Here is a 9,088-nt window from a genome sequence, read left to right on the forward strand (position 1 = left end):
CGATTACCACGAGCAGTTTCATCATCACCTACAGAAGCAAAGCGATCTGCTCAAATGAACATTAACATCCCTATTCTCGCGGTGGAAATTCCCCATTACTATGGCTGAGGGCGAGTATGATCATAGTACAACCAATGTTGACTTCCACACAAAGTTGGAACCTGGTCCATCGACCGGCGGTCGATCCGCCACTAAACTACTTGACGGATCATCATTTAATACTTTTCATCAGCAGCGGTACCAACAGCAGGTATATTATCATCATTATCGTAATCATCCACACGTCTATCATCAGCAGCAGCATTGTCAGCCATAGCTTCATCATCAAAGTTGTAAAATGCACGTGTTACTACTGAAGTACCGGTGAAGACGCTGGACACCCAGGTTGAGGCACACGTATATTTATTTCAGCTTATCGGTACAGGACAACACTAGAGGGGGTAGCGGCCCCCTCACCCGGATAACTGGGGATACCCCCTAGCTAATCTCACCTATCCCCAAGTCCTCCTCTAACGAGCTAGGGGAGGCTAACTGGCCCGACACTGGTGAGTCGGGCTACGGTCTCCGGAGTCCCAGGGTCTAACCCTGGTTCACGGAACCACGCCTCTGGCTCGCTCCTCTGCAGCCCTGACAAGGGCGGCGTCGAGGGGAGTCCAGGGCTCTAGCTAGAGGATCTTCACTCTTCCTCCTTCGTTCCCAGACTGAGCCCCGAGCTCTCTTTGTCCTCCCCCTTTATACCCCCCATCAGGATCACAACCCCCCAGGCTGCCTGATGCGGACGTCGCTGCGGGCACCCCCCCCGTGTACTCCCGTAACTCCGCCCACTGTGTTTGTTACCCATTGGATCGTATGCACTTACAGCCCTCCCGTAACAGCCCTACATCACCCCCCCCATTACAGCTCGCAGCCGTCCCGGCTGCAACAATTCCAAATAAAGGAACAATTACCCCTCGACCCCGTGTGTGCCTCATTTTTTCAACAAAATGCAAATAGCAGAACAACAACAAGAACAACAACCATACCCCCGAAGGGAATGTCCGACGCACCCCCCCCCCCGCATAAATACGAAATCCGTAAGCACGTATGTACAACTAGCCAGGAACTCCCCCATCACACACAGCACACCCACGACACACAACGCACCCACAACACACACACCGCGCCCACACAACACAACACACTCAGTGTGCAAGGAGCACACCACCGACGCAGCATACAGTAACCATGACACGTGAAGGAAAATAAATAAGAAAAGTTTTTTTTTTTTTTTTTTTTTCCTTTTTCTTCCTGCTGTATATTATAAGAGTCTGCGCATTTTAGCGCGCGTCCTTGCCGCAGGCCCGTCACACGGGGCAACCCCGGACGGCGGACCATCCGGTGGCGGCTGTCCCATTCGAGGTGAGGTCGCGATTGAAGTCGCGCGACTGTCGGCATCACCTGTGGGGGTTCCAGGGCGTGAGCCCGTCATTCCCGGTACACCTGTGGGTGGGACAGCCGGCAACACATCAGGCGAGAGCAGCGACGGACCCTCCGAGTCGGTCGACCCCCCCACATGCTTGGCCTCGCGTGCGTGGCGTGGGCCCCCGCACCGCAACAAACGGCTTCAGCCTAGAGGGGTGTACAAACCACCGGCGCCTCCCCCATTGGATTCGAACGCACTGAGGCCTCAAAACCTCAATAACCTCGACGGGGCCCCGCCACGGGCGTACGAGTTTAGAGGAGGTCGCGAGTGGTACCTGGGGACAGTGCAGCCATGCCCTGTCCCCCGGCTTCCACTGCAGCACGTGCGCGCGAGCCAGTCTGAGGCGCTCGTTCGCCTTCTGACGCCTGTCAGAATTTAGCCTCGCCGCATCCCGCGCCTCAGTCAGTTTGTCAAGGTTAAATTTAACGTGATCGTCCAATTTAGATTTGCCCAGCGGCACGTGGATCTGCAACTGTGCCCGAACAGGTGGGTCGGGTTCGCGGCCATACATAAGAAAGAAAGGTGAAAACCCCGTCGCAGCATGGGGAGCCAATCTGTATGCCGCTAGAACCCCTTGAATTTGTAAGTCCCAATCAGCCTGCGAGTCCGAAACTTGCTGCGACAACATAGACGTGATGGTGCGATGCAGACGCTCGACCATCCCGTCCGTTTGCGGGTGATAGGGGGAGGTTCGAATTTTTTTCGTTCCCAGGAGATCACAGACTTGTTTTAGGAGTTTCCCCGAAAAATTTCTACCCTGGTCGGTCAACAACCGCTCCGGGGCACCTTTGTCCATGACATAACCTTGGACAAAGGCGTCGACGATGGCTGCTGCCGACTGATTCGCCAGGGGCCAGGCCATAGGCCAGCGCGTAAAATATTCGACCCCAGTAAGCAAATATTTATTTCCCCTGGAGGTGGCGGGGAATGGCCCCAGAATATCCAGTGCGACCAGTTCATTTATTCTGGAGACCTGGATGGATTGTAAGGGCGGGTTCGACTCCCGTGCCGGTGGTTTGCGCTGCGCACACTGAGGGCATGCCGCCAACAGATCAGCAACATCCCTTGTCATACCCGGCCAAAAAAAATTCAGCTGAAGCAAGGCGAGTGTTTTCTGGGTACCTAGGTGGAGGAGGCGCTCATGAGCAGCCCACACCACCTTACCTCGTAGGCCAGAAGGGACCACCAGCCGGTGACGCTGGGATTTCCCGTCCCAATGCATAAGCAAGCCCGCATGGGTTTCCCATGCGTCGGCATGACCCGTCACACGCCCCCTCTCCCCGGCGCGACGACGCAACGCGAGGAGGGAGGCATCCTCCAACTGGAGGCGCCCCCATTCATCAACGGGCAATCCAAGCAGGGAATCTCTCCCCTGTTCGGCGATATCAATGGGGACTACCGTTTCATCGTCGGCGGCCGCCGCCAGGACCGGAACCATCACGTCCCCCACTGGCTTGCAACGCCCCGACCCCAGGAGACATGCGCATTCGGAGGCGGTTGGCATCCGTGACAGAGCGTCAGCGTTGGTGTGGCGAACGCCCTTACGATAAGTGGTTTCAAAACTGAAATCCTGGAGGACCTCCAGCCATCGGGACAATTGTCCCGATGGCTGTTGAACCTTCAGGGCGTACTGCAGTGCCGCATGATCTGTGCGGACGGTGAAATGCCGACCGTACAGATATGGGCGATACTGTTGGATGAAATAGACAATTGCCAACAGTTCCCTACGGGTGACACAATATCTTTGCTCCGTTGGAGACAACACCCGACTGCCGTACGCGACCACCCGTTCCACGCCGTCAACCACCTGGGAAAGCACGCCTCCAATACCCGTGTTGCTCGCGTCGGTGTCGAGCAAAAACGGCCTCGAAAAATCTGGGTAAATCAAGGGAGGAGCCTTCACCAGCGCGTCCCGAAGGGAGCAGAAAGCAGCTTCCTCATCCTGACCCCAGTGGAACCGAACCCCTTTAGATGTTAACGCGTGTAGGGGTTTGGCAATTGTTGCAAAATTAGCGACGAAGCGTCGGTAATATGATGCGAAGCCAATAAAACTCCTGACCTCTCCCACCGAGGTGGGAGTCGGCCAGGAGCTGACACACTGCGTTTTGGCGGGATCGGTAGCAATACCCGAGCGCCCTACGATGTGCCCCAAATAACGCACCGACTCGCGTAACAAATGGCATTTTTGGGGCTTAAATTTCAAATTAGCAGCCCGCATCTTTAGGAAAACCGCCCGCAACCTCTGGAGATGTTCATCAAAAGTTTTACCAAAGACAATAACGTCATCCAAATAAATCAGGCACGATTCCCATTGCAATCCAGCCAAAACCAATTCCATCAATCGCTGGAAAGTTGCCGGCGCTGAGTGTAAGCCCATCGGCAACCGGTTGAATTGGAACAGGCCGTGCGGTGTACGGAAAGCAGTTTTAGGCTTAGAATCATCGTCCAGAGGAAGCTGCCAGAATCCCGAAAGTAAATCTAGTGTGGAGAAGAATCGCGCTCCCGCCAAAGCGTCCAGCGATTCGTCCATCCGTGGGAGCGGGTATGCGTCGGCAACCGAAATTTTATTAAGGCGCCGAAAATCCACGCAAAACCGCAACGAGCCGTCCTGCTTTTTAACCAGGACGATCGGCGCTCCCCACGGGCTGGTGGAGGGAGAAATGATGTCGGCGGCTAACATGTCATCAACAGCCGATTTGACATGGTCCTTTTCGGCGGGACTTAACCGAAACGGATTTTGGCGAATTGGCGCGCTGTCACCCGTGTCAATATGGTGACGCAGCAGGTGAGTGCAACCCAAATCATATTTATCACGACTGAAAACGTCGGAAAATTCCCTCAGTAGCGTTCTAAGCTGTTGGCGCTCTGAATTTGTCAGGTCCGTCGATCCCGCACAAAGCGCGTCGATCCACCCTTCATCGCTGTCCGAATGTGGGAGCATCCGGGAAGCAGTGCCAACGTGGTTCGCGACAGGTTCCTCGCAGGGCATTGGCGTCGCGTGAGCGAGCACCGTCCCTTGAGGAACCACCACCGTCTGCGATCCCACATTTAGGACCGCGATGAAAGGGTCCCCGTCCCCTCTTACGACGGTCTGGGCCGGAATCAAATGAGGCCCATTAACCCCGGCCCTAGACGGTCCCAGCAAAACACCCTGATCCCCTATGCCCTTAGCGAAGGGCTTACGAAGTTTCAGAGGCACTAGCATTTGAGCTCCCGGCGGCACACGAACAGTTTCAACGACGAACGCCGGTACCGTCGCGAACGCCGACCGAGCCGCCGCAGGGGATGGCAGGAACGCCATGCGCCGCCCCGATGGAAGCTCAATGCATCCTTGGTCGATCAAAATACGAATGGGCATTTTACCTAAGAAATCCGTCCCCAGCAGGCACGGAACCGCCAGCGAGGAGGAAACGAAAATCGGCCCCGACAATTTGATGTCCCCAATAGAAATTTGCGCTCGAATCTGTCCCATGATGCCGAGAGAGCCCCCGTTAGCGGCATAGAATGGGACGTTAACCGGCAGTAAAGGCCGGCTTTGTACGGGCAGAATATTGTAAATTAATTCCGAAATGATTGTCGCCGATGCCCCCGTATCGACCAAGATGCGTACTTCTACCCCGTCAATGTGTCCGACTACGGCCGACGACCCTGACGACGCGGCTACCACGCGATGGGCCAACACGGACCACTGTTTGGGCTCGATTTGAGTCCCCGCAGTGATCCGCGTTGGCCCCTCGCAACGCGACATCGGCCCCCCGTTTGTTGTGGTGCGAGAGCGTGCAACGGGTAGGTGCTTTGGCCAAACATGTGTGGTGCCGCGACTCGCCGGGTCATGTTGCTGGAGCTTGGGAGGAGGAGGCCCGGCGTCCCGTCGAGCCGTCGTCCCGCGCTGTCGAGGAGAGCGGCACCCCGAGGCGACGTGGCCCCGGACGCCGCAGTTGAAACACCGCGGGAGCCCCGGTGGAGACGACGGGCGGTTGAAACGGCTTGACCCGTCCCGGGCCGACCGTACTTCTTGCGCCTGTTGCCGTCGATGGTCGACGGCGAAGAGCTCCTCCGTCGGAAGGGTGGCTGCAGCCACCGCACGCCCTGCCGATGCCCTGCTGGCTTTCCGCCGCAGGGACAGAAGGTTGGCGTGAAGGAGGCGCGCCGCCTGAAGAGAGGTCATCTCGGCGTCCTCCTGTGCGACGACAGCGATGTCCAGGTCGTCTGCCAGGAGGAGTATTTTCTCCGTGACCATCGCGTCCACGCCATCGTCGTCCATACGGGGAAAAGCCGTCTTAGCCAGCGCTAGGAGGCTCGTCCTGTATGCCAGGGGCGACTCCTTCTCACCCCGCTTGCGCTCGTAGAACCGCTCTCTGCATTCCGCTGAAGGTCCATAGACCCCGGCCAGCAGCTGTAGTGCCTTCGGCAGAGTAGACCGCTTCTCTTTCGGCGCCGATGTGAGGGCGGCGAGCGCGTCTGCGTCGAGGAGCGCCGGCAGCGCGCAGAGGGCTTCATCGTCGGACCACCTTGCCATTTCTTGGTGGGCGATGAAGCGTCGCTGGAAGCCGCCCCAGTCGCCCTCTGCACCAACAAATTCTTTCAACGGAGGCAGCCGTTGTTGTAGCGCAGCGTTCGCCTTGGACGTCTGTAGGCTGCTATCCCCGGGACTCGGCTGTGCGTCGGCGCGAATGGCAGATGGAATCGCCTGTCGCGGATGTGATGACGCTCCCTCCGCTGGAGATGACGCAGCTGTCCCAGCGAGAGCGGTGTCGGACCCAAGGTTGAGCCCGGCCACGCCCTCCGCAGCTGCCGTGACGATGGCGGGAAATTCAAAGTTTGAGTTTTCAGAAATGGCGGGAAGGCGCTCAGGTTGACGACTCCCCTCGCCCCGTGGTGGACCACCAGCCCCCAGCCGCGTGATGTTTTCCAGCGTGGCGGCAGCGGCGTACAGTAGCTCCGCCAGTCTCTCGTGAGCCAGCCGTAGCGCGTCTGGCTGCGGCCCCTCTTCATGCCGATGCCCCGGTAGGAACGCGTCGGCCCCCGGCTGCGCCATGTCTTGGTGAGCCGCCTCGGGCTCAACGACTTCAGCAGTGTCCTCCTCCGGTACTCTGGCTCGAGCTGTCTGACGTGTTTCCATGTCCGTAGTACTTCTGACACCAGATGAAGTACCGGTGAAGACGCTGGACACCCAGGTTGAGGCACACGTATATTTATTTCAGCTTATCGGTACAGGACAACACTAGAGGGGGTAGCGGCCCCCTCACCCGGATAACTGGGGATACCCCCTAGCTAATCTCACCTATCCCCAAGTCCTCCTCTAACGAGCTAGGGGAGGCTAACTGGCCCGACACTGGTGAGTCGGGCTACGGTCTCCGGAGTCCCAGGGTCTAACCCTGGTTCACGGAACCACGCCTCTGGCTCGCTCCTCTGCAGCCCTGACAAGGGCGGCGTCGAGGGGAGTCCAGGGCTCTAGCTAGAGGATCTTCACTCTTCCTCCTTCGTTCCCAGACTGAGCCCCGAGCTCTCTTTGTCCTCCCCCTTTATACCCCCCATCAGGATCACAACCCCCCAGGCTGCCTGATGCGGACGTCGCTGCGGGCACCCCCCCCGTGTACTCCCGTAACTCCGCCCACTGTGTTTGTTACCCATTGGATCGTATGCACTTACAGCCCTCCCGTAACAGCCCTACACTACTATGTTACCCATGGAATCCTCCTACTGAACTTCACGATGGTCCTCCCAGATGTTTCTTAGCAGGGGGCCATGCTGCTGCTGATGTGTCATCCCAGCTGAATAATTTATGCGGGTAAAATGTTCGGGCATCAGAACGTTTGACCAAGTCACAATTACACCGTCGGGGGATGAAAGGGGAGAAGGCGAGAACATAGAACAACCAAACACCCACATGCGCCCGAAGTCAGGTTTCGAACTCAGCGGCCCTATTGTTGAGAACTTAGCGGCCCTATTGTTTCGTGAGACACGAACAAGTGGTGCCATCACGCCGCCAAAGCCAAGCGATGTCCAAGTCTCATTTGCATGGGCACGTCACCGGAGTTATCTTTTGACCAGATTTTACAGCGCCATCTACCACCACCACCATCATCATCACCGCCCCCGTGCAGTAACCATGGACCCGCGCCTAACAGTGCTAAAAGCTTCGATTTAAAGCTTTCGTGACTGCAGGGATTCATCTTCTTGGTTCTTTCGGTAAAGTCATGTAGAAGGGAAATAATACAAATTAAACATAATAAAATAGAAAAATAAAACATGATAAAATACAATTCTCAAACAAAATACAATTGTGAGAATTATATTTTATTATGTTTTATTATTTTATTATTTCCCTTCTGCGTGGCTTTACCGAAAGAACCAAGAAGAGTGCTAAAAGCGTTTTGTCAATAACACAGTGGCCTTAAAAGGACATATAGGAGAGGCGACGTTTCGGGTAAATGGCCTTTGTGCTATAAAGGGCCCACTGCCCGAAACGTCGCCTAATATTGCCTTTGTGAGGCTGCACCCGATGTTATTCTGTTGTGTGTGCACCTCTTGTCAACGTAGTTTCGCCAAATAGTTTGCCTAAAAAAGGTAGTCCACTCCCCATGGACTTTCACCTGGCCAAAGTGCGGCTTGGGTTTATACAGGGCTCCACCCACACCTGTGTACGCATTCACCTGTGTTCAACTCATTCACGTGTGTACTCATCTGTGTGTACAACATTCACCTGTATACTCATTCACATTTTCTTGGTTCTTTCGGTAAAGTCACGTAGAAGGGAAATAATAAAATTAAAAAAATTAAACATAATAAAATAATTCTCACGACGTTTCGGCCACAACGCAAGCAGCCGTCCTCAGGTGAAGAACAGGTCTGTCGGAAAGACAGCGTCTGAATGTCCGTCTCCCCGACAGACCTGTTCTTCACCTGAGGACGGCTGCTTGCGTTGTGGCCGAAACGTCGTGAGAATTATTTTATTATGTTTTATTTTTATTATTTTATTATTTCCCTTTTACGTGACTTTACCGAAAGAACCAAGAAGATGAATCCCTGCAGTCACGAAAGCTTTAAATCGAAACTCATTCACCTGTGTACTCAGTCACGCGTGTTTTCACCTGTGTGTTCATTCAAGTGTGGAGAACATTCCTGTGTGCGTTCATGCATAAGTGTGTATATAACTCGTATTAGTACCACCTGTGTAGAGATTCACGTGTACTTAGTAACAAATAAAATTCGCCTGCACAACATTCATCTGTGTTCTCATTCACTTTGATAATCATTCACCTGTGTGTACTTATTCACCTAATCGCATTCACCTGTGGACAACTCATTCACGTGTGTACGCATCTGTGTGTACAACATTCACCTGTATACTCATTCGCCCGTGTACAACTCATGCACGTGCATAGAAGAGCCATATACACCCTTGTGTAACGTGTACAGCCAATTTGACGTCCCACTTGTAATAGGGCATGTTGTGTGCTGGGAGGGGGGACTGTCTGTTATATGACCATACTTCACCACACTGGTCAGTGCCGGTTGATGAAGGCTGGGTAACATTAGGCGTGATGCCACAATAACAGCAACAATGGATGTTTTTCTGCACTGGTATCTGCGCTTGACTGTGTCCACACACACACAGTTGTA

Source organism: Lampetra planeri, chromosome 23 (assembly GCF_965212315.1).
Source record: "Lampetra planeri chromosome 23, kcLamPlan1.2.h2, whole genome shotgun sequence".
In the NCBI taxonomy this organism is placed as follows: Eukaryota; Metazoa; Chordata; class Hyperoartia; order Petromyzontiformes; family Petromyzontidae; genus Lampetra; species Lampetra planeri.